The sequence below is a fragment of the Rattus rattus genome, chromosome 8 (assembly GCF_011064425.1).
Source record: "Rattus rattus isolate New Zealand chromosome 8, Rrattus_CSIRO_v1, whole genome shotgun sequence".
NCBI lineage: Eukaryota > Metazoa > Chordata > Mammalia > Rodentia > Muridae > Rattus > Rattus rattus.
This window is the reverse complement of record NC_046161.1, coordinates 22,143,737-22,171,623: the sequence shown is the minus strand read 5'-3', so window position 1 is coordinate 22,171,623 and position 27,887 is coordinate 22,143,737.

Below are 27,887 nucleotides of genomic sequence, written 5' to 3'. Positions count from 1 at the left end.
TCTGACACTGTAAGATCTATAGGTCATCATGTGCAGGTTTTATGAATGGCATCTCTAGTCGATCGGGTGTATTACACAGGAAAAGTCTATTCAAGCCACAGAAGGAGATAGAAACCAAGTTTCTATGGACTGTGAGGTCATACATGAGGTTAGTGTGTCCCAGTGAGGTGTTCTGTGAGAACTCTTGGTGTTAACCTTGACCTCTTCTGTAGAGACGTGACTGCTGCCTTCTCTTTCTTTCCCTTTTGTAGTTACTTTCCTTATTCTATGTATTTTTTTTATCTTTCAATTTTATTTTGAACCCTCCCTGTTCCTCACTTACACCTTCCTTTTGGCTTCCTTTCCCTACTTAGCTTGAATGCCAGCTATGCCTTTCCTACCTTCCTTCCTTTGCTTTAACCCTTGGGATCAATTAGGTCAAGCAACTGCCTCTTTTGCATAAGCAATACCTGGTCCACGAAATGCAGCCTGCTAAGCAAACAAGAGATGGACTCACTCAGTGTGGGCAAGCTTACAGTTTCTCAGAAAATCCCAGCTCCTTTCTCCACAGTCCTTGCCCCTGCCCCATCTGGGTGCACTCCCCTTCCTCCTTTCGGCCTTGTCTGACCTTCAATACATTGTCTCTTCAAGTATCATTAGAATTTTATAAAGGAACCCCACCTTGTGTCACAGAGCAGCATCTCTGCTGATCTATTTGCATGGATATAAATACACTCAGTGCAAGTGAAGAGCTAGCTGATGAAATAAATCATGAGAAAATTTACAGGAAAGTCTTGAATCTCATACAAATCATTTAAAATGAATATGAAATTGGTTGCCAGCATGCAGCCAGAATACTTTCTCTCTTTATATATGCCTTTAAAAAAAGTTCTGCAAATTAAAAGACTGAAAAAATCTTGTGGTTTTATTTTTTTATTTTTTTGTACACACAGAATCTTCTCCACTTCTGCTGTGTCCTTCTAGAAACAAAGGAACAAACTTAATTTTGTTTAGCCAGCTGATTAATCTGGGAAAGCACAGTAACAGCTCAGAATATATTTAGTTTCTTACCCTACAGTTCAGGCTGATTCTGAGAAGAGTGGGGTAAGATGTTTGCTAGTGCTGACCTCAGCAGCCAGTGAGGGCTTTCCTCCCTGGAACGTCTCTGGGAGATAGGGAGGGTCAATATCCACCATATAGCTCATGGGAGTCAGGAGGGAGGTGGAGAGAAATTATGAGAAAATGAGGAAGCCAGCCTGCCCTGATATTTGTTAAAGGCTAAACTAAAACAGTAAATCTGCAGACAAGTGGGGCTAGATAGAAGATTTTCATGGGAAAGTTAAAGAAAGATGAGGACATTTGATATTCTGGGTCTTTAAATGCCTTCCCCAATGGCTTCCTTCACCTCCTCCCCATCCCCACCACACTACATAGACACAATGGTTTGCTAAGCTCACTAAGTCTCTCGTCTACACTATTCTCTTTTCTTTCTCCATGACTTTGTCTTAGAATGTCCCACTCTATGATCTGATGACTATATATTTCCATTGTAATTCACATTATCTCCATGAAGCCACGAGAGTCGTATCTCCTGTCTTCACTTAACCCTACCCATGACTCAGTCACAGTACAGCCCAACCAATCTTAGGATTTTATTCTTCTACAAGTTTGCCTCACACTCTATATAAAATAAATCCAACATAGATCATTGATATAACTATTAAAGCTAAATAAAGTATAATAAAAAAGTGTGTGTGTGTGTGTGTGTGTGGTGTGTGTGTGTGTGTGTGTGTGTGTGTGTGTGACAGACTGTGTTTCAGTCAACAATGAGAATTGCCAATCCAGTCAATTGTTTCTTTTTTTATAGTTGTGATTGTGTCATTAGATAGGGAAGGGCTTGGTAAGGATCTTGGGAACCTTGTAAGTCTTGTTCCCTGGCTAGTTTTATGTCAATTTAACACAGCTTGAGTCATCTGAAAGAAGAAAACTTCAAATGATAAGATTCCTACATAAGATCCTACTGTATGGCTTTATCTTGATTAGTGATTGACAAGAGAAGTCTTAGTTCATTGTGAGTGATACTATCCCTGGGTACCTGGTAGTCCTAGGTTCTGTAAGATAGCAGGCTGAGCAAGCCATGATGAACAAGCCAGTAAGCGTCATCCCTTCATGACCGCTGCATCAGCCTCTGCATCCAGGTTCCTACCCTGTTTGAGTGCCTGTCCTGACTTCTCTTCAATGACAATCAGTGATTAGGAAATGTAAGCTAAATAAACTCCTTCCTTCCCAAGTTGTTTTGGTCATGGTGTTTCATCACAGAAATAACAACCATAACTGGACAGTCTTACAAAATTCCTCTATTTCTCCATAAGGAAATCTTTACAGACACGATCTCAGAACAGTCTCATGTGGACCTTCACAGCTGCTCTGCTTCTAGACAGTGATGGTCACATACAGCCGTGAGTAAGAAGCAGAAAGTTAAGAAATCTTGTGACTTTCCTACAGTGGTTCCATAGGAATATAAAGGAGTAGAAAGATTCCTGTCGCTTAGGGAGATAACCACTCTAACATGCTAACACATACATTATTTATGTCTTTGTAAAGCTGCCTATGTCAGTAAACTTGTGGTGCTGCCAGTTGAATAAAATGGAGCACATGAAGTTAATCAAGTTGCACAATATTTAATAATAAATGACTATGACTATGCTATTGGTTATCTGTGAAATATATTTACTACTCATTTGAAAGTATACCATATCATATACTAAAAGCAAGTTTTCTGGAAAACAGTATGCTCACTATGTTCATATAGATAATGTTTATAAAGTCTCTGGTTTGTACCATTTCCTTTGGTATTTGCTTTAATTTTTTGCTTTTTCCAATCCTGTAGCCCTAAGACTAATAGATTATTTCATATACAATACTCTACACACACACACACACACACACTTGCATACGTACACACTCTCATACATACATACACACACATACTTAAATGCACCTATACACTCCCTACCTACAAGCATAAACACATACCATATAATGTAGGTGTTTAGTAAACTGTATAAGTATATTCTATACTCTTTTCACTGAAGTGTTTCCTAATGCATTTAGATGTTTTCATTGTTGAACAATTCATGATCATATTAAAACAATAATTTTGACTTGATTAAAATTTAAGTATATTTACTAAGAGAAACTATTAAGATACTATGCAACCCCATAGGAAGAACAACATATCAACCAACCAGACCCCCCCCCCCAGAGCTCCCAGGGACTAAACCACCAACCAAAGAGTACACATGGAGCATCCCATGGCTCCAGCCTCATATGTAGCAGAGGATGGCCTTGTTGGGCATCAATAGGAGGAGAGACCCTTGGTTCTGTGAAGGCTTGATTTCCCCAGTGTAGGGGAATGCCAGGGTGGTGAGGTGGGAGTAGGTGGGTGGGAGGGGAGCACACTTATAGTAGCAGGGGGAGGGGGCATAGGAGAGAAGGATTCTGGAGAGGAAACCAGGAAAGGGGAAAACATTTGAAATGTAAATACACAAAATATCTAATAAAAAAGAAACTATACAACAAATGACAATAAGACCCCTTTAAAGAATATTAAAGAATATTTTTGATAAGTCAATAATAAAAAGACAAACAACCCAGTGAAAAATTAGTGAAATATTTAAATAGACACATTATTATCAGGGTGTATTAACAGTTAAGAAGCAAAACATATACATTATAAAGGACTACTATCAAATTATTCAGGGAATGTTTGAAGATGAACAGCAAGTAAACAGACCATCTAATTACAAAATGGATCAATAAACTGGGTAGATTTCTCCAAAGGAAACACACAGATGGAAAAAAGCATGCAAAAATGTCTCAGCATCAGAAGTTAATTTAAACGGCAGTGGTGAGTTAGGATGCAGGCCATAGTTTGAACGTGTCCCTTCCAAGGCCAGGTGTCGTGAAATGGCTAGTGTCATAACATAAGGAGGAGGTGACTTTAATAGGTGATTCAGCCATAAGAATCCCTTCGAACAGGATTAAAATTGTTGTGAAAGAAGATTTATAGTTTTCTTCCATCCTCCCCCCCCTCTCTCTCCCCTCTCTCTCTAATCCCACTTAGCTCCTTGTTCCTTTGTATCCATTTTCCGCCATGAAAGCTCCCCCACAAAAAAATAAATGAGATAGAATAACAACAACAACAACAACAACAACAACAACAACAACAACAACAACAACAAAAACCAAACTCCAACCTTGTCCTGGAAGTTGTAGTGTGTGGTATGGCATACCCTTTGTCCACGCCTATGTTCCTTGTAATGAGTCATTGGTTTCTTTCAGAGCCTCGAGATTCTGCTACACTGTTTTTTTTTATTCCACCTTTATTAAATTGTGTATTTCTTATTTACATTTCAAATGTTATTCCCTTTCCCGGGTTCCAGGCCAACATCTCCCTAACCCCTTCCCCTCCCCTTCTATATGGTTGTTCCCCTCCCCATCCACCTCCCCATTCATCCTTCCCCCAACAATCCCATTCATTGGGGGTCCAGCCTTGGCAGGACCAAGGGCTTCCCCTTCCACTGGTGCCCTTACTAGGCTATTCATTGCTACCTATGAATTTGGAGCCCAGGGTCAGTCCATGTATAGTCTTTGGGTACTGGCTTAGTCCCTGGAAGCTCTGGTTGATTGGCATTGTTGTTCATGTTGGTTCTCAAGCCCCTTCAGCTCTTTTAGTCCTTTCTCTGTTAATACTGCTTTCCCATGGGGAATCTTAGTATCCTGGTGTTACTCTGTGTCATGGAGACCATACAGCTTTAGATTTGCCTGACTAGTCCTTTCATGCACTTCAGCAGATCCTAGATGAGGCAGATGCTGGGGTGAGTCAACTCTAAGCCCTCTACCTGAGCATGGGAGGTAAATGAGGTCAGCCTGGTAGCTCTCTTGTGTCCACATCACCAGCTCTTCAGCACTGTCCCAGCTAGTTCACCCAGTGCCATAGCTGGCAAGAGGTAGGGTCAACTTTCTTGCTCTCATGCCTTCTGGGCCAGCTCACAGATGCCTTTATCACCATAGCCAGTTCTACTGTGTTGCCCAGGCAAGGGGTGGGGCCAGCTTTCCCAGTACAGCAGCCAGAAAGGGGCTGTGCCAGCTTTCCTGCTCTCATGGACCCAGGGCCATGTGAGAGTTACAGAAGTCATTCCACCCTGGCCCATGCCAGCTCACTGGCAGATGGATGCCAGGACCAGATCCTACAGTCAGACATTCTATCCGGCTCAACAACACTCCTGCCACCAGGGTCAGCTCTACTGTGCTGTCAAGGCATGGCTCAGGAGTACTGCAGCCAGGGAGGCATGGTGACAGCTCTCCAGAGTGCCACAGGCACTTTGGGGACAAGATTACCTCTGCACATCCCTTGGATATCAATATGGTCCCTGGTGGCAGTCCATGCCAGAGACATCCACATGACCTACAGAGGTAATATAAGCCAGGGACATTGACACAGACCCATTCTGCTCCACGGCCACAGACCTGTGCTGACACCTGAGGACAATGGTGATACCCCAGCTCATGCTGTCACCAAGGGCCATGTCTGTGTCTATGTGGTTTTTTTTTTTTTTAACCTCTCTGCTCCCTACTGAGTTAGGAATGATCATTCTTGTTTTCAGATGCCAGAAGCTGCAAGGCACAATCCTGGACATAAAGAGTAGCATTCTCTATACAAAGTCATCTCATCAGCATTGGATCTTAGACTTCTCAGCCTTCTTCACTGTCAGCAAGACATTCTATTATTTGCTTAGTCATGGGTATTTTGTCACCTCATCACAAGACCAAGACACCATTTGGACCAAGACAAAATCTGTTAGCTAACATCTAACATGTTGACATCAAATGCTGTGAGGATGTGTGGGCAGTACGGGCAGTGCTCATTACTGCTGAGAAAAATGGTGTGAAACAGTGCAGCTACTTTGTAAGATGGGAAGGATTTTTTGCAGTTTTTTAAAAAAATAAAGTGTAATATACTCTTACCACACCGCCTAGCAACCATTATATTCTTTGATATTTACCCAAGTGAGTTGAAGTCTTACATTTAAACCAGAGACTTTCACAAATACATATTGAGCTCTACTCATAATTACAGAAAGAATAAAGCTGTGCTGTGAATGTGTCCTAATTTGGAAGACTCCAGTTTCCTGAGTGATAAATATCACTATACGAATTAATCAATGTGATGAGTCATGGTGGGGCACATGCCTGTAGAGATTTTAGAACACCAACGTAGGCAAATCCCATGAATATGAGGCAGTCTTGGGCTACATATTCTGTAGCAGGCTAGCTAGACTACATAGGGATATCCTGTTCTTCAAAACCATACACACATACACTCATACAAATACACACAAACTTAAAACCAATGCACCATTGCTATAAATTCACATGTGAAAAATAAAATGGAATAGAAATCCCAGAGGTAAACTCATTTGTGTGTGTGTGTGTGTGTGTGTGTGTATGTATGTATGTGTGTGTTTAATATTTTTATTTACATGTGCTAAGAGCCAAGCCTGCTTACAGCCTCTGTCTCAGGAATGTTTCAGGAATGTCAAGCCCACTTACACCCTCTGAGAAACCTAGCCAGTTATCTGTTCTTATCAATATACCTGCAATTTACGGTTTAGTGCTATGTGGAGGGTGGTGACAGTAGTGAAATTGATCTTGGGTCCTGTGTGGTCTTCCTGCCTGCTTGTCTTTATAAGCCACTGTATCAAAATAAAGTATGAGAGCTTGATCAGACCATAGACTTACTCTCCTTCTTTGTGCCTCCTGTCCCCCATTCTTTCACTCCCTCCCAGGTCTCCTCTGAATCCCCCACAGGCTGGGACATAAATGGTACTTCTATGCTGCATGGCTGGCCTCAAATGTATAGGTGTAATTGAACCCCCGTCTCAGAAACCTCAGTATCAGGGATGACAGAGTACGCTGGTCTGGCCAAATGTGTTGGTTAGACATTTTTAGACTATTTAGAGAAAAGAATTTGCGATTATGAAAACACTTCTATCTCACTGACATGTAGGCAAATCTGTAGAACATCTTCTTGATTAATGATTGATGTGAGATGGCCTAGCTCACTGTGGGTGGTGCTACTCCTGGGTTGTATAAAAAAATGCTGAGTAGGCCAAAAATAAAAGTGTTTCCCCATAGTGTCTGCCTTAGTTCTGCCTTGGTTTCCCTCAGTGCTGCACTATGATTAGACGGGTCAGCCAAATAAACTTGTCCTCCCTAAGTTGTTTTAAGTCTTTATCACAGCAATAGAAAATGAACCAAGACATCAACTAAAGATAGTTAATTGTTTATTGGAAAACTAAAACTCTTTCACAGAAGCATGATAGGATAGTTACATGCAAAAGAATGAAGGTGGGCCATTGTATTATATCATTTACAAAAAAATTAACTAAAAAAGATACTAGACCAAGATAAAGATTCAATATATAATGTTCTTAGAAAATAATGTAGAGGACACCTTTCCTGACACTGGACATTTGATTCCTTGTGTATGACAACAGAAGCATAGTCATTAAAAAAAAGAAAGAAATTGAACTCTACAAAAGTTATTTTTATATGTAATCAAAAGATGTTATAAAGATTTGAGGCACAGGATTGTGAAAGCAGGTGCAAGCTCGACTTTGGAGCCAGAAACTGAGCCTACATCTGGGTACAAAGCAGAGGGAGAGGAAGATGGATTGAAATCCAGCCTAGATGAGGAGGATGTGACATCATGGGCTGTGGTATCAGGGTACAAGAGCATAGGGCCAAGACGAAATAAGCAGGGAAGCACATGTGGGAATAATGGTGATGAGGACTATGTCTTGACTTCTTCTCTGAGGGACTCTCATGGGAAATGCAAGGAATGAAAAGAACAGCTGGGTTAGCTGAAAGAATATCTATGATGACAACTGCTCTGTGACCTGATTAGGCTGCTGCAGTTAGAAGGAGAGCTTGGCATGGTAAATGATTGAATCCGAAGAGATGAGCGAGTTCTTTCCCTTTAAGAGCTCTCACTAGGCTTACTATACGGAAGCAAGGCCCTGAGTAGTGTGGACCAGAAACATGTTCACTATCTCTGTGAGACAGCCACAGAGGACTACAGCTGAACGGATATTTTTCTGGAGGATATACAGATCTCAATTTTTGGTTGAGCCAGGAAGGGAGCCTGGAGACAGTTTTCTCTGTAGTTAGGAGAAAAGCTTGTATCATGTTGATTTACACATGTGCAAGTAGAATGCCATCTGTAAGGTTTACTGTGAGATTGAAAGTGCCTTCTTAGAAGCTGCTTGGCTTGAGAAAAATCTATATTCTTGTCCAGTAACATTTGGTGATCCCACACTATGAGATGAAATTTGCATAGTGTACAGAATGGTCAGAAGACACAAGAGCACATTCAGCAACCCAGAACTATATAAACCCTGCAGTCGTTGAATAATATATGTCCCATTAAGATACAGTCTTGCAGCTGGAGATTCTGAGACTGGCTGAATGCCAACAACATACAATTTGAAATGAAAATGGGTATTTCTGCTTGCATTTGTTGATCTTTGAGTATGCTCTGGTTAAGAAATGTCTTCCCCACACTTAGAAATGCCTGACAGTACTTAGTTGAAAGCTGAAAGTAAAGGATTTGGTTCTCTCTCTTCACAGCAATGCAACTGGTAGAAACTGCTGCTGACAATAATGCTGTACATTTGGTATCTCTTGACATTTGTGACAAGTGAAGCTGATCATCAGATGACTTTTGTGACCTTTGAGAAGGCTCTGAACGCTGCCTTCATCTAGGCCATGGCTTGAGGGATTTAGCTGGTGTATTTTGACTACTTAAGGGCTCATTCAAACAAGACTATATTAAAAATTTATCTTCACCCAGGTGCTTTGGGGTATCCATCTGCTGCAGAAAGTTGAAAGATATTTCAAGAGTGGAGCTTCAAGCCTCTTGATCAGGCAGAATTGAACCAGGATTTAGGCTCAACTGCACCTTAATGGACAGGAACCTCAGAAACTCTGGGACAGCAACTTGACCAATGACCAAGAATACGTGGCTTCAGTGTCACACCTTGAAAGAATGTTCAGTGAGACACAGCACTGCTGGAGGTTCTACACTGGGTAGAGAGGACTCATCCCCAGAGTGTCTGTGAAGTGTTACTCAATATGGAGAAAACAGAGGCAAATAAGAAGACTGAGATATGGCTGGTCAGAAAATTGAAACTCAGCTCATGTTTATGAGTGGATAATGAAGGAAGATATTCTTGGGCACCAGAGGAAAAGACCAAACAGAACAGCATTGAAAAAATAAAGATCAGACATCTAGATGAACAAAGAGGATGAAATGGATGGGAAACAGCTATGCAAGAGAAAACAAGGCTCCTTCAGAAATAGTCAAGTGTGAAACCCCCTCCCATGTATAATAAGAAAGTGACTCATCAAAGTGGAATGCAGCCAGGAGGTACCACAATAGCAGAAAATTTCCCCTTTTGATATACTAAAGGAACTCTTGAACAACAAATTCTATTTTTCAAAGAAATTAGAAATAATTGGTGAATAATGCTGGGTAAAACAGTAGGGGGTACAGGTCTGGGCATGGAGACAAAGGAAATGGGGCTCACATGTTGCAGAGGGCTTGGGTCATTCTGAACACATGATCATTATCTTGTTGGTTTCTTTGGAGCTCCTGGCAGGACACACAGTTTTGTTCCATGCAGTCATGAAAACAGTACATGTTCAGCTCTTCCAGAATTCAAAGTTTGGCCTGATGATTACAACAATCTAAGAGTGAGCAGCAAAACTGGTCTTAATTGTAAAGGAAGAAGACGTAGTACTGATCATGAATTTAGTGAAGACAAAGAAGAAAATAAATACTAGATAATCCCAAGCAACAAGGGAAGTGTACTACTGGAAGCTTTGATGAAGTTAAGAATTGCTGCAGTCCACAGCTCCTTGCACCCAAATTCCATGGGCAAGAGAGCTGAACTCCCAGAAGTGCAGACAATCCTGAGACCTCAGGAGAGACCGTCACTTCTACCCACTGTTCACATTCCTGGCCCAAGAAAAAACTGCATAATGCCTTTAGATAAAGGATTATAAGAGCAGTCAGCAGTAGGAACCTGCTGGTTTCTGCCTACACCCAGAACTGAGTTGAACTGGTCCCACGGCTCCCTGCATCCAAATCCTGTGAAGCAGGGGAGAGCTGGACATTCAGAAGTGTGGACACTCAAGAGAACTCAGCGGAGACAACTACTTTGTGCCCACATTCCTGACACAAGAAGGGATTGCCTAGTACATCTCTGCCCTCTGGACACAGGGACCTAGGTGCAGTCAGGGGCAGGAACCTTCAGATTTCTGCCTATGCCAAGAGTTGAAAGTCAGTCACCAGGAGTGCCTACACACCTGAAAGAAGAGGTAAGACCAACTCTTCTCTGTGTAACAACCTGCTTGGAGGCTGCACGTCACCAAATCCAGGAGCAGCACTCTATTACAAGATCTGAGTGAAATAAAAGAGGTCTACAAAGTGCTGACACACAGGCCTACAGGAGGGTCAAGCCACTCTCAGAGACAACAAGAGAAGCTAGCACCAGAGACAACCTGATGATGAGAGGCAAGCACACGAACATAAGCAACAGAAATCAAGACTACATGGTATCATCAGAGCCTAGCTCTCCCAACAAAGCAAATACTGGATATGCAATCACACTAGAAAAGAAAGATCTAGATTTAAAATCACATTTTATAATGATGACAGAAGACTTTCAGAAGGATATAAATAACTCCCTTAAAGAAATACAGAACAACACAAGTAAACAAGTATAAACCCTTAAAGAGGAAACACAAAAATACCTTAAAAAATTACAGGATAACACAACCAAACAGGTGGAGGTGAACAAAACTATCCAGGGTTTAAAAATGGAAATTGAAACAATAAAGAAAGCACAAAGGGAGACAACCCTGGAGATAGAAAACCTAGAGAAGAGATAAGGAGTCATAGATGGAAGCGTCACAAACAGAATACAAGAGATAGAAGAGAGAATCTCAGGGGCAGAAGATACCATAGAAAACATCGACACAACCATTGAAGATAATGGAAAATGGAAAAAGCTTCTACTCCAAAACATCCAGGAAATCCAGGACACAATGAGAAGATCAAACCTAACGATGATAGGTACAAGAGAGTGAAGACTCCCAAATTAAAGGGCCAGTAAATATCTTCAACAAAATTATAGAAGAAGCATTCCTTAACCTAAAGAAAGAGATGCCCATAAACATACAAGAAGCCTACAGAACTAAATATAGTTTGGACCAGAAAGGAAAATCCTCCAATAGCCAAACACAAAATGCACAAAACAAAGAAAGAATATTAAAAGCAATAAGGGAAAATGTTCGAGTAACATATGCAGACCTATCAGAATTACACTAAACTTCTCACTAGAGACTATGAAAGCCAGAAGATGCTGGGCAGAAGTTACATAGACCCTTTGAGAACACAAATGCCAGCCAAGGCTACTATATCCAGTAAAGTTCTCAATTAACATAAATGGAAAAACCAAGATATTCCATGAGAAAACCAAATTTACACAATATCTTTCTACAAATCCAGCCATAAAAAGGATAATAAATGGAAAAACCCACAACAAGGAGGTAAGGTATACCCTAGAAAAAGCAAGAAAGTAATCTCCTTGCAACAAAACCAAAAGAAGAGAGAGACACACAAACATAATTTCATCTCTAACAACAAAAATGACAGGAAGAATCATTCACTATTCCTTAATATCTTAATACCACTCGTGGGCTCAATTCCACTAACAAACTTGATATATAAAGAGGACTCAACATTTTTCTGCATAGAGGAAACACACCTCAGAGACAAAGACAGACATTACTTCAGAGTAAAGCCTATAAAACAACTTTCCAAGAAAATGGTCTGAAGAAACAAGCTGGAGTAGCCATCCTAATATTGAATAAAGTTGACTTTCAATCAAGAGTTAAAAAAAAAAGATAAAAAAGGACACTTGGTATTCGTCAAATGAAAAATCCACCAAGATGAAGTCTCAGTTCTAAATATCTATGCTCCAAATCAAAAGCACCTATGTCCATAAAAGAAACCTCACTAAAGCTCAAATCACACATTACACCTCACACAATAATAGGAGATTTCAACACCCCATTCTCATCAATGGACAGATTGTGGAAACAGAAATTAAACAGAGACATAGAAAAACTAACAGATGTTATGAACCAAATGAACTTAACAGATATTTGTAGAATATTGCATCCTAAAACAAAAGAATATACCTTCTTCTCAGCACCTTCTCCAAAATTGACCATATAATCAGTCACGAAACAGGCCTCAACAGATACAAGAAGATAGAAATAATTCCATGCATCCTATCAGATCACCAGGGACTAAGGCAGGCCTTCAATAACAGCAATAAGGAAAGAACGCCCACATATACAAGGAAACTGAACAATGCTCTACTCAATGATAACTTGGTCAAGGAAGAAAGAAAGAAAAAAATTGAAGACTTTTTAGAATTTAATGAAAATGTCTGGAAATCAGTCTGGAGGTTCCTCAGAAAATGGGACATTGCACTACCTGAGGACACAGCTATACCTCTCTTGGGCATATTCCCAAAAGATGCCCCAACATATAACAAAGACACATGCTCCACTATGTTCACAGCAGCCTTATTTATAATAGCCAGAAGCTGGAACGAACCCAGATGCCCTTCAACAGAGGAATGGATACAGAAAATGTGGTACATCTACACAATGGAATATTACTCAGCTATCAAAAACAATGACTTTATGAAATTCATAGGCAAATGGATGAAACTGGAAAATATCATCCTGAGTGAGGTGACCCAATCACAGAAAGACATACATGGTATGCACTCATTGATAAGTGGCTATTAGCCCAAATGCTTGAATTACCCTAGATGCACAGAACACATGAAACTCAAGAAGGATGACCAAAATGCAGATGCTTCACTCCTTCTTTAAAAGGGTATCAAGAATACCCTTAGGAGGGGATAGGGAGGCAAAAATTAGAACAGAGGCTGAAGGAACGCCCATTCAGAGCCTGCCTCACATGTGGCCCATACATATACAACCACCAAACTAGGTAAGATGGATGAAGCAAAGAGGTGCAGGATGACAGGAACCGGATGTAGATCTCTCCTGAGAGACACAGCCAGAATACAGCAAATACATAGGCGAATGCCAGCAACAAACCACTGAACTGAGAACGGGACCCTTGTTGAAGGAATCTTAGAAAGGACTAAAAGAGCTTGAAGGGGTCGAGACCCGATATGAACACAATGCCAACGAACAGAGCTTCCAGGCACAAAGCCACTCCCCAAAGACTATACATGGACTGACCCTGGGCTCCAACTGCATAGGTAGCAATGAATAGCCTAGTAAGGGCACCAGTGGAAGGGGAAGCCTTTTGTCCTGCCAAGACTGGACCTCCAGTGAAGGGGATTGTTGGGGAGAGGGCAGTAATGGGGGAAGATGGGGAGGGGAACACCCATATAGAAGGGGAAGGGGAGGTTAGGGGGATGTTGGCCTGGAAGCCGGGAAAGGGAATAAAAATTGAAATGTAAATAAGAAATACCCAATTTAATAAAGATGGAAAAAGTGAAAAAAAAAGAATTTAATGAATATGAAGGCACAACATACACAAATTTATGGGACACAATGAAAGCAGTGCTAAGAGGAAAAATAGCTCCGAGTGCCTCCAAAAGAAACAGGAGACAGCATACATCAGCAGCTTGACAGCACACCTGAAAGGTCTAGAACAAAAAAGAAGAAAATACATCTAAGAGGAATGGAAGGCAGGAAATAATCAAACTCATGGCTGAAATCAATCAAGTAGAAACAAAAAGGACTATACAAAAAATCAACAAAACCAGGAAATGGTTCGTTGAGAAAATCAGCAAGATAGATAAACCCTTAGCCAGACTAACCAGATGGCACAGAGAGTGTGTCCAAATTAACAAAATCAGAAATGAAAAGGAAGACATAACAACAGAATCTGAGGAAATTCAAAATATCATCAGATCCTACTATAAAAGCCTATATTCAACCAAACTTGAAAATCTGGAGGAAACAGACAATTTTCTAGACAAATACAAGGTAACAAAGTTAAATCTGGATCAGATAAACCATCTAAATAACCCCATAACTCCTAAAGAAATAGAAGCAGTTATTAAAAGTCTTGCTAACAAAAAGAGCCCAGGTCCAGATGGGTTTAGTGCAGAATTCTATCAGACCTTTGAAGAAGACCTCATTCCAATACTGTCAAAACTATTTCACAAAATAGAAACAGACAGAGCACTACCCAATTCCTTCTATGAAGCCATAAGTATGCTTAAAACTAAACCACACAAAGACCCAACAGAGAAAGAGTACTTTTGGCTAATTTCTCTTAAGAATATTGACACAAAAATACTCAATAAAATTCTCACAAACCGAATCCAAGAACATATCAATACGATCATCGATCGTGATCACGTAGCCTTCATCCCGGGGATGCAGAGAAGGTTCAATATATGCATATTCTTCAATATAGTCCAAGCAAACTCAAAGAAAAAAACATGATCATTTCATTAGATGCTAAGAAAGCATTTGACAAAATTCAACACCCCTTCATGATAAAAGTTTTGGAAACATCAGGAATTCAAGGACCATACCTAAACATAGTAAAAGTAATACACAGCAAACTAGTAGCCAACATTAAACTAAATGGAGAGAAACTTGAAGCAACCCACTAAAATTAGGGAATGAACAAGGTTGCCCACTCTCTCCCTATTTATTCAATATAGTATGAAAAGCCCTAGCCAGTGCAATCAGACAATGAATGGAGGTAAAGGGGATATAAATTGAAAAGGAAGATGTCAAAATATCACTATTTGCAGATGATATGATAGTTCACTTAAATGACCCCAAAAGTTCCACCAGAGGACTACTAAGTCTGATAAACAACTTCAGCAAAGTGGCTGCATATAAAATTAACTCAAAGAAATCAGTTCCCTTCCTCTACTCAAAGGATAAACAGGCTGAGAAAGAAATTAGAGAAATGACACCCTTTGCAATAGTCCCAAATAACATAAAATACCTCAGTGTGTATCTAACCAAGCAAGTGAAAGGTCTGCATGAGAAGAACATCAAGTTTCTGAAGAAAGAAATTGAAGAAGATCTTAGAAGATGGAAAGATCTCCCGTGCTGTGGATCGGCAGGATTAATATAGTAAAAAATGGCCATTTTACCAAAAGCACTCTACAGATTCAATGCAATTCCCTTCACAATTCCAACTCAATTCTTCATGGTGTTAGAAGGAACAATTTGCAGATTCATTTGGAATGACAAAAAAACCCAGGATATCGAAAACTATCCTCAACAATAAAAGAACTTCTAGGGTACTTATCATCCCTGACCTCAAGCAATAGTGATAAAAACTGTGTGGTATTGGTCCAGAGACTGGCAGGTAGATCATTGGGTTAGAATTGAAGACTCAGAAATGAACCCACACACCTAGGGTCACTTGATCTTTGGCAAAGGAGCTAAAACCATCCAATGTAAAAAAGATAGCATTTTCAACAAATGGTGCTGGTTCACCTGGAGTCCAGCATGTAGAAAAATCCAAATTGATCCATTCTTACTGTCCTGTACAAGGCTTAAGTCCAAGTGGATCAAGGACATCTACATCAAACCAGATACACTCAGACTAGAAGGAAAAGTGAGGAAGTGTCTCGATCACATGGGCAGTGGGGAAAATTTTCTGAACAAAACACCAATGGCTTATGCTCTAAGATCAAGAATCAACAAATGGGACCTCATAAAACTGCAAAGCTTCTGTAAGGCAAAGGATATGGTCATTAACATAAAATGGCAACCAACAGATTGGGAAAAGATCTTTACTAAACCTAAATCTGATAGAGGGCTAATATCTGGAATATACAAAGAACTCAAGAAGTTAGACTCCAGAGAGCCAAATAATCCTATCAAAAATGAGGTACAGAGCTAAACAAAACATACTCAGGTGAGGAATATCGAATGGCTGAGAAGTACTGAGAGAAATGCTCAACATCCTTAGATATCAGGGCAATGTAAATCAAAACAACCCTGAGATTCCCTCACACCAGTCAGAATGGCTAATATCAAAAACTCAGGAGACAACAGATGTGGAGAAAGAAGAACACTTTGTTGGTGGGATTGCAAACTGGTACAACCACTCTGGAGAGTGTTATCTTGACCTTTCCCATCTCGCACATACAAACAGACATTGAGACCCCACGTATTTCCTGCCTTGTCTCTACTTCAAATGCAGTCACCATGTGAAGTGTGTACAGAGTCTGGTGACAGAACCTCCACCTGTCACCAGCTCTGGAGATCTGTTTGGAGGTTCTCAGGAAATTGAACACTGTACTACCTGAGGACTCAGCTATACCACTCCTGGGCATATACCCAAATGATGCTCCAACATAAAACAAAGACACATGCTCTACTATGTTCATAGCAGCCTTATTTATAATAGCCAGAAGCTGGAAAGAACCCAGATGCCCTTCAACAGAGGAACGGATACAGAAAATGTGGTACATCTACACAATGGAGTACTACATGAAATTCATAGACAAATGGATGGAACTAGAAAATATCATCCTGTGTGAGGTAACCCAAATCATAGAAAAACACACATGGTATGTACTCACTGAAGAGTGGCTATTAGCCCAAATGTTCGAATTACCCATGATGCACGGACCACATGAAACTGAAGGATGACCAAAATGCGATGCTTCACTCTTCCTTTAAAAGGGGAACAAAATATCAAGAGGAGGAGATAGGGAGGCAAAGTTTGGAGCAGAGACTGAAGGAATGGCCATTCAGAGCCTGCCCCTCATGTGTCCCATATATACCCAGCCACCAAAACTAGGTAAGATTGATGAAGCTAAGAAGTACATGCTGACAGGAGCCAGATATAGATCTCTCCTGAGAGACACAGCCTGAGCATGTCAAATACAGAGGCGAATGCTAGCAGCAAACCATTGAACTGAGAACAGAATCACTGTTGGAGGAATTAGAGTAAGGTTTGAAAGAACTGAAGGGGCTTACAACCCCATAAGAACAACAATGCCAACCAACCAGAACTCCCAGGGACTAAACCACTACCCAAAGACTATTAATGTACTAACCCATGGCTCCAGGTACATATGTCGCAGAAGATGGCCTTGTTGGGCACCAATGGAAGGAGAAGCCCTTGGTTCTGCCAATGTTGAACCTCCCATTGTAGGGATATGTCAGGGGAACCGAATGGGGAAGGGTGGTTGAGGAGGGGAAACACCCTCATAGAAAAAGGGGAAGGGGATGGGATAGGGGACTTATGTCCAGGAAACTGAAAAGGGAATTAAAATTGAAATCTAAATAAAAAAAATCCAATAAAAAAGAAAGAATTGGTGTCAAATTCCATGAGTACATGAACTTATGGTTCAAATAGGCTATGTGACTTTGTTTTAAGAGAAGTTCTTGATGACAAAATAGAATTTGATAACTACAATGGATGGCTACCAAGGGGTAGTGGTATCTGGTATGGGAAGGTAAGGCCTGAGTAGCTGAGTGTGGATAGAGAAACCATGACATGGGACTGTATTTGAAGTGGAGACAAGGTGGGGAGTATGTGGGGTCTCAATGTCTGTTTGTATGCGGAGGGTGGGGGAGGTCAAGATAACACCAGTCACACTGATAAAGAGAGACAAGTCAAGTGTGTACAGAGTCTGGTGACAGGACCTCCACCTGTCACCAGCTTGGTTTTTTTCTAGGATAAAGAAATGGTGGCCAATCACATGTGTTTTGATTATTTACAATTCTAGAGCCATGCATTTTATTTCTCCACAGGTAGCTCTTAAAATCAAGCTTGAACATTAAGGTCTTTCCATTTTACTAGCTGACAGTCTTGCATTTTATCAACCTAGCTGGCCTAAATTGGTCAGCACACAAAGCAACTGAGTCCTGTGTGGCCATGGGAATAGAAAAGAAATGGCCTCCAAGATGATTAGACAGTCCCTCTGCTCCTGATTAGCTCCTCCCCATTTGCAGTGGGCGAGCTATGACTTATCTCCCTTAGTATTTCCAATCTGGTGGTAATTTCAAGAAGCATTTTCCATTCATAAAATGTAAATGTATTCAACATGTTCACTCACTAATGTAGTCTTCCCATTGATGTTTACACTGTCTCCAAATTCTTGCAAGTCTAAAGGAATCTGTTGAACATTTGTTTTAATTTCTTCTAAGCAACACTAATGAATTCCCTGAATATAATAGAACTTTATGGCATTTTAATTGACTGTTTGGAAGTAAACTTTGACTTTCCAAAGAGTCAGGATTTTCCTGGCTGATTCCCATAGGAGAAGGTAAGACAGGATATGCTTTTTTAAAGACTCTAGCTCTCTTGAAATTAAAATGAGGATCAGATTCCATTGTTGAGTCAACTATAGAGACCCCTTGTGGGAAGGATTTTAAGAAACACAGACTCTACTTCTTATCCTTTGAATGTGACATGACATGGTCTTTCTGGAGGCTTGGGGCCTAGCACTGATCATGGTTTATCATTCAGGTAGCAAATCAAAACTCACTGTTGTCGATGACACTCACCTGAGTACCACCATTTTGCAGAAGAGCAAACATAAAGCTCCTGGGGCAGAAATAGTTCTGGCCTTCTGAATTTCTCAGGTCTGCCATCTAACTGTACTGACTTTGGCAAACCTAGACTTTTCTGTGCATTTTTTCATGTGGGACTTTAGTAAGTCCTACATGTCTCCTCTGATCCATCACTAAGAGGAAATACTGAACTAGAATGAAAATTGCTCCATTAAAAATGCAGACGCTGAGCCTATGCTCACAATGGGAGAGCCAGGATTTGACCTGAGAGACAAAAGTGGAGGGTACAGATACCTCAGCTAGTGTCTGGACTTGGGAGTTCAGCCTTCAAACTAGAGTGTCATTGCTCGGTCATTGCTCTTCTCAATGAGTGGATGGGAAGGAACACAAAAGAGGGAATTAACCCAGTGTACTCTCTTCTTTGCTGAAGTCCTTGTCACAACATTATGCTCTCCAACTCTGGTTCTCTCTATTTCTCCAGAAACTTCTGCTGCACTTCATTACCACTGATATCACATGTCCCATATCCATACCCCCAGACCCTTCCCAGACTTCCAGGCTCAGGCACCAGAAAGGGTAAACCCCGTCAATAAGGCCAAAGAGTATATTCTTAGACCACACTGAGGAAAGGCTTCCCAGTTTAGTAAGTACACACACCTCCACTTGGCCAAAGACAGGATGAAGCTTATGTGGCCCAAAAGGGTCATCTCTAGCTGGAAGGATGGTCTCCAGCATGGCTATTCTGAGGTGGTGGAACTTTAAGGAGATGCAACCTAATACATGGTTATTAGGTCATGGGAGCACAGCCCTTGGTACGAATTAATGCTGGCTTGTGGGAGTGGTTCTACTGGAGTGGTTGGTATGAAGCAAGACACTCTCTTGTAATGGTCTTGCTGCTGCCTTTATTTTATTTATTTTATTTTATTTTTCCACCATATTATGATGGCTCTAAAGAGCCTTGATAAGGTATGGGCTTTGGACCTCTAGCCATCAGCATTATGAGCCACATGCTTCATGACCTCATTGTTTCATGCATGTACAATTTTAGGAATTTTGCCATAGCAACAGAAAATGTATATGATTCCTGAAGAACCAATATTCTTCCTCATTTTTTACCTTCAGAATTTTACCACTTCTCCCAAAGAAGTTTACACACACACAGACACACACACACACACACACACACAAAGAAGTAGGCATGAATTCAAGACACAATAGGGATACATGGGATGAGTGAGAACAGTAGAAAAGATGTAAGTACAATAATTTTGCACAGTATACTTTATAATATAAAAAATTGGGACCAATGAGATGGTTCAGTGGGTAAACTTATTTGGCACAATGCTTGATGACCTGAGTTCCACTTCCGTATGTTGGAAAGAGGGAACTGACTCCCAGCATCTGCAAGTTGTTCTCTGACCTCTACATGCATGCGGTGGCTCAGGCGCCCCTGTCTATACCCCATGCACACATAAATAGATGTCATAAAAGTTTCTAATGAGAAACAAATGTATGAATTTTATCCTCCATCTTGGCTCTTCATGTAATGTGGTTTAGTGATGAACAGTGATGATTAAGTGTTCTGATACACAAGGGACTTTGACTTACCTGGTGCAGGGACTGCAACTGACGGAGAACTCTCAGTGCCATTAGCTGGCCTCAGTTTTGACACTCATTTAAGAAGTCAAAAGCTCACCTCTCTCTCCTTTGTGATTCTGGCTGAGAAAATCCCAGACATCCAGCTCCCTCAGTCCCCATAGTGAGTCTGGGGTTTGCTGACAGTGAAGGTGTCGGGCACACGTATACAATGAGAGAGTAGCATAAATGCCATTGCAAGCACTTGGTGCCACAGCATTTTTACTGCCTATGTCTGAGGCTGTATAACCCGGGGACAAAAGAACCGAAGACAAATTCTTACCTGCAGTCTGTAATTGAAATTTTTCCTAGAGATGCTATGGTTAATTGAAGACTGGTGTGTAGCTGTTTTGTGACTGATTGTGACAAAAAAATAATTAATTGAAGTGGTGTCACGAGAACCTGAATTTTCAGTGTGGGATAAAGTTGAAACAGATGTGAGATTGATGAGGTTAGGTGAAAAAACCCTGCAATTTATAAATGTATATTATCTATCTCCATCTACAAGAAGGCTTAGAAACAATGGACAGTTCAGTAGCAATGAAAACCCGTAACACCCAAATTGTAGTCATTATATATCATTCATCACAAAGGAGCCAAGGCTTCTTGGGGAAATGGCTGATTATAGGTCTGTGGCTGGAAATGTACAATTTGAGCTGGGAACATTTTGTCTCAATAGACAGTAAGGAAGCCATCACAGAATAATAAGACCATGTCTGGAAGACTCAAGAGGCAACATTCATGGGACCTCTCTGACTGAAATAGGACAGTTCAAATATTGATAAGCTTCATTATCATCATGAATGGACCCCAAATGTATTCAGAAGCATAATTTCATAATAAAAATAGTATTAGAGAAAATAATTGCCATTGGTTGTGAATACAATTTGAAAATTGGTAAGAGTCAAGCAGTTGAACCTTCTTTCCTGTACCACCTCTAGCGTATAAGAGACAGAGTATATGATAGTTGCATCACAGTTGAATTTGGTATGAGAAATTCTAGAAGCTTTTGTAAAAGTTTTACGGCTAAATGATCAAGAAAAGAAATTTTTCTCAAAGATAATTTCCTTGATGAGCTGGAGGATCAGGAAGTTTGCTGTGAGATTGTGTCTATTAGTAACATAAGAACTTATATTCATCGTCTCACCAACATGACCATCCAAGCATGAGTTGAACAAGGTTGATATCAACAAATATGGCAAACTGGCTGAGGAAAATCCCATAACTCCTCTACCATATACCAAGGACTACAGGTAAACTGTTGGGAGTAGGAAAGGTGGTACTCTCCAGGGAAGCTCACACCAATTGGTTGTTCAGTGCTAAAAAATCAGTCCCGAAAATGTACATATAAGTAACAATATATGGACTGAACAGGTTACAGTTAGAAATGTATATGTATATACAAATACATATATACATATAATATTAACAGAAAGGTCATGAATTTGAAGGTGAATGCAATGGATATTGGGGGTTAGAGGGAAGAAAGGGAAGGGAGAAATGTAATCAAATAATGTATCAAAAATAAACAAAAAGAAATGAGATGGGTATGATAACATTTTGCAACATTCTAATGCCACATAACACTGGCAAGAACCCATTTCAAGGGCAATGTGACTCTACATTCTATCTAAGTAGAGAACTTATTACTGCTTCTAAAGGAGGTACATCTGTTTTTTGTTTTCTTAAGCGTCTAGGTGTATCTAGCAATTAGTTTGTTTTCTGTGCTAAACCATGCGATCAACACCAACTTGGCAAAGAAAGAATTGTTTGGCTTATAGATTATAGTTTGCCATCAAGGGAGGCCAAAGCAAGAATTCAAATAGAAACGCGAATTCAGGAAATGATGCAGAGACCAGGAAGGAATGCTACGTACTCTCTTACTCCCTATGGCTTGCTCAGCTTGCTTTCTCATATAACACAGGACCACCTGTCCAGGGATGGCGATGTCACTACTCACAGTGATCTGGACACTCTTACATCAATTGTCAGTCAACCAAATACCCTAATGGATGTGCTCAGAGATCATCACGATGGAGGAAATTCTCAATTTATATTCCTTGTTTCCAAATGATTTTAATTTTCATCTAGTTGGCAACAACAAACCGCCACATATAAAGGTGGATGGTTTTTGAAACAGACTGCAAAGAAATAACTCAACTAAACCCACCCTTTTGGAAACTGTAGAACAAATTTCTAGGTTTGTCTTACAAATGAATTGAAAGAACGTGTAAGTGAGTCTTTGCTGGCCATTTTGGAACACTTGAGAAAAGTGAACATGAGTTACATGTAAATATCCATATTATACTATCTAAGAGTGACCACAAAAGTGGAGCTAAATTGCTATGTGTTAGGAGATAGGTATTGAAGTGTTTTGAGGTGAATGATTATGGTTTGTATTATTATATTTTCAGTGATCCAGAAACTATGTAGAGGTATAAACTCAAATTTTTTGACTAAAAATCGGGAAAATATCATTATATTTTAGAGACACAGAATAAAACATGATGAAATAAAGTAGTAAGACTACTTGAAAAATAGTCTTTGTGGTTGAAAAAAAGATGAGCCATGGACTAACCATGGACTAACCATGGACTAACCATGGACTAACCAGAACTGTATTTACACAATTCTGGAGTTTCCAGTACTTCTTTAACATATTCTTAGGTATAGAATTTTCCCAGTTAAATTACTGAAATGATGAATGCTCTGTGAATGCCTGTCAACATTATATACATACATCATGCACAGTATACAGTTGTGTTTATCATTTATACAAAAAACATAAGAATATGTGCATACATGTATAATCACACAAACACAAGCATAGGTTTAAATGACTTTGTCGTTTGAGGGGATAGCATCAAGAGGACCTAGAAATAATTGCCAGACAACATGCCTGGCTGAATGCTAGGTGTGAGAGCTGGCCTCTAAGAGACTGTACCTATCATCACAGTAGCGTTCCTTTAGACAGTGTGTGCTCTTGTATAACCTGCTATCAAGTACTTCTTTAGAGATGTCCATCGAGATTCTTTCCCCCTTCACTCATATTTAAAAACATAGCTCCTCATGAATGGGAAGTTACATGATTTGACTGTCTGCAGAAACATTTAACAGGTGACACAAAAAGCCACATTTATGACCATTCATTAAACCTTGATGGCTCCTGAAAGTAAAGAGTAGCCAGAGACACAGGCCAGGCCAAGGACAGTGTGAATCCAAATGCTTGTTCCTAGACTTCTTATTTCCTTGGAATTTGGTTCACCTAGCTTTCTGGTGTCTCATAATATAGCCAGTAAAATGATACTATTAGTGAGTGAGTCCTAGTGTCCTGACATTAGGTGCTACTAAACACTAGAGTCTTGTGGGAACTCTTAGGCTGACTTTTCTAAAACGTTTGCTCCTTTAGATAGTTTTAGAGTGTGATAAAAGGAAGTGACTACTTGTTTCTGTTCACAACCTCACAATCTGAGGTGGGATATAAGGGTCAAACTATGGATAGAATTAAACTCTGTTAATTAAGAAAAAAAAATTGGTGAGCTCTTCACCACTGAGAGCTGAGGGCAGTATACAGGGAGAGAGTCAAGGGTGAGCAGCCCTGCTTCCCTGGTTTAGGATATTGTATCTTAGTCAGAGGACTTTACAAAACAGAACTTTGTTGCTCTAAGTGCTTGCTGGTGATCACTAACCTCACTTTAAAGCAAAACTGTAAAATACTGGGTAGATCAGAATGTTTCGAGCACTAGCTGGTATCAGTAATTCCAGACCTGAGCAACTCTAGTGTGAAGGTGGAGAGCTTGTTGATTCCAGAGCCTGGACTAGCCTGAACAGAGCAAGCCACAAGAATGGTAACAGATCTCCCAAGAAACACCATCTCAGGTGTTTGTGATTGAAGTGGGGTCAAGAGCAAGAGGTCCCCAATTCTCAGTCTTTTAAAGACATTATCATTAGTTATTTGAGAACTTCATACATTGAGCATTAAACATATTTGACCCTTCCTCAACTTTTTCCTGATCCACTGTCTTCTTTACCTGCTCAACTTTCATTGTGTCCATTTCTTTTCCACTCACCAAGTCTAATTTGTCCTTTCCCTATATTCACAGATATGTGTGGCTTTCTATTACGATGTAGTCAACTGACCAGAGGCAAGATTTAAAGAAAACCTATTCTCCTTGTTGCAGCAGCTGTTAATCACCAATAGCTCCTTAAATGTGGGGCTTCAGTACTCTTCTGACATTAACTCATTTACTCACCACGTTCTATAAGTGTGACCATTTTAAAGCATTATTTTAAATTTTGTGTTCTAAGTGATTCAAATACACCAAAGGAGACAGAAACATGAGTCCATGGAATCAATCACCAAATTTCAATATTTATAGATATATTTGCCAGTCCTGGTCAATTGGCATCCCTCCCCTGTATTTCTCCTGATGTTGTAATATAATACCCAATCTATTTACTTTGAGAGTATAGCAGAAGGTATTTGTAATTAATAAGAGTATTTTCTATAAGATCTTTATAGCACCTATGGTTTTCAACTTTATTTTACATGGAACATATAATACCCAGCATGGATTCACATTTTCCACACTTTCCTGCAGTTTGCTTTTTTTAAATCTATGATCCAAAGGACATATTGCACCCGTGCAATTCTGTTTCTCACAGCTCTAGCTCGCTCTTAGCTCTTGCTGAGTCAGAAAGCTGTCATTTTCTGTTGAGTGTCTCATACATACCAAACTGCAGGCTTTCTTAACCGGCTATGGCTTTGTGGATTAGATTCAATTTACATTTTAAAAGTTTTAAAACATTTTTATTAGAATTATTAGTTGCTTATAGTAATGGGTATTATTATAAGACTTTAAAATAAACTTTCTCACGATAAAATCTTTTGAATAAATTAAAACATCACAGACCAAAATTAACCAGACCCAAAGTTTATGCAGTTTAGTGAACTTATACAGTTAGAACTGGCATTTGAAATGGAAGCCGTGAAATTTCACACGAATTTTTACACTTTCATTATTGAATATGCTTTATGTTCATATCCACCACCTCCAAAACCAACCAACCCCCAAAACACCCAGAAATAGTAGAAAAACAATTAGCTATGTATCTTCATGCACATCCTCAATCGTATCCTCATGTGCACCCTCATGTGTGTGCTCGTGCACATCCTCAATCGTATCCTCATGTGCACCCTCATGTGTGTGCTCATGTACATCGTCATGTGCACCCTCATGTGCATCTTCATGGACATCATATTGTTTTTGGAGACTGAAAAATTAACCAGTTAAAAAGAAAGCAGAGGGGTTGGGGATTTAGCTCAGTGGTAGAGCGATTGCCTAGCAAGCGCAAGGCCCTGGGTTCGGTCCTCAGCTCCTGGGAAAAAAAAAAAAAAAGAAAGTGGAAAGAGAGATGGGGTCATGAAGAAGCAAGTTGGTGTGCAACAGCGGCCGCTGTCTGACTCTTTGGGTCTAACAATTTAACCTCCTCACCAATAGCGTTTTCACATCCATCAGCATACACTGTTGGAATCCACTGCTTCACTAAATGGTCCATTGCATTGATCTTCCTAATTCCTCCTTTGGGTTTGAAGGTAGAAATTGCAGTTCTATGTAAAGGTGACCTCCCCCCTTATCATCTCCACTCTGTATGCACTTGCATATTTAAGGCACAATAAATTTTATGATAATTTACGTCCCTAATTTTCTATTATGTTGATTTTTATAACAATTGTGTAAAATCATTGAAGAGCTGAATAAGAATTTACAGATACATATATGAAGAGGTTTGGTGTGTTGTAATTTATCTTGAACATTATTAATTTTATGGTCAATTCATTGCATCTTGGGCTACTGCAAGTTTTTCAGCAAGTGGCTATTGTTATTTTATATTTTCAAATTTATAATTTTCAAAACTGCTAATGCACCCTGAAATTTTCTTACATGACCCTGCGATCTTATATCTTACTTTTGTTTTCCTGGAACGATGAGTACTATTTGTAAGTAATCAATGGGATAAATAAATATATAAAATAGAGATGAGTACAGAAAAGCATGAGCCAGGATGTATGAATTTTACCACTCACATGGCCTCATTTGTTAGTGGGGAATTCCAGAAATGGACAACCTAATCAACAATGGCAGAACAAGAAGCCAAGAACCACATCAAATAAATGACTCCTCAAGTCAGTCATGGAGGAAAGGGAGAGGGGAAGGCACAGAAATCTACAAAGGACACCAAGAAACTTTTTAGGGTGATGAAAATATTTCATATCTAGTAATGGTTATGCAGGGGTAGTTGTCATCCAGCCCCATGAAGTAGTAGCATTAAAATGAAGGCATGTACTTGCTTGCAAATTGCTGCCTAGCTGAAGTCTGTTTCATAAGGAAAATTAAGGCTGTGCTCTATTTCTATTCTATGATGTCTTCTTTGAACAGTCCTAGGAGAAACATGCAGAATGTCCCTCATGGTTGTTTATTGGAAGGGCATAAGGCAGAGGCATTTGTACATGGATATTGTCTCTATGGCCCCACTGATGTTGACTTTCCATACTTTTGGGCTGTCTCTGCCTGCTTTTACTACTAATGTAATCAAGTTTTGATTTAGCACTGAGTCTTTGCACACGTCTATCAAACAAATGGGTGGAGCATGTGATAGTAATGTTAACATCAGCAACAAAGTCTACAGATGCTGTAGTCACTTCTGTTCCCTGCTCTCCCTGGAGATGGCATAATGCAGAATTGTCAAATGAAGTTCCTGTTCTCAATCTCATGTGTCAGATTTCTATTTTTGCTTGTCTTTTTTATATGATTTGGATGAAGTACCTGCATTTTTAAGAGTGCTATCAAGTAAAATAATTACTTCAACATGTATTATTGATAGCTAATAAAAAATTAAGTTTGTGTTCTTGAGAAATAATATCTGAATTATGAATATTTTAAAAGTATATTTTTCATTATCTAGGTAAAATAATCAAATAATCAGTTAATTTGAGCTAATGAATATTCTTAGTGTTGATTTTTATAATTCTATATCCTGATTATTTTGAATACTGAATTGAAAAGTGTGAGCCCAGATACTCTCCTCAAAGATACTCTTCCATTTCTGTAGGACATGCACGTTTATATGCAACATGGCCGTTATATAACATGAGACTTCTATTTTTAGTTTTAGAAATATTTTGAAATAATATATGTGTGTATGTATACGTGTATGTGTGTACGTACGTATGTACGTATGTATGTATGTATGTATGTATGTATGTATGTATGTATGTATGGGAGCATGAACACATTAAAAAATGCACAAGCTAGAGACATCGGATTCTCTGGAGTTGAAGTTATAGGCAGCTGAAAGCTGCCTGACCTGGATATTGAAAACTGAGCTATGGAAGAACAATAAGTGTTCACTCTTAGCAACTGTGTCATCTCTCAGGCACTACTTTTAGTTTTTCTATACTCTCCATACAAATTTATAGTCCTACCAACATTGGCTGGTAGTTCACTTTTTAGAAATCGTTATTGTTTGTTAGTCTTTAGAGTTTTAAAAAAGGCATAACAGACATAAGGCTATACTTT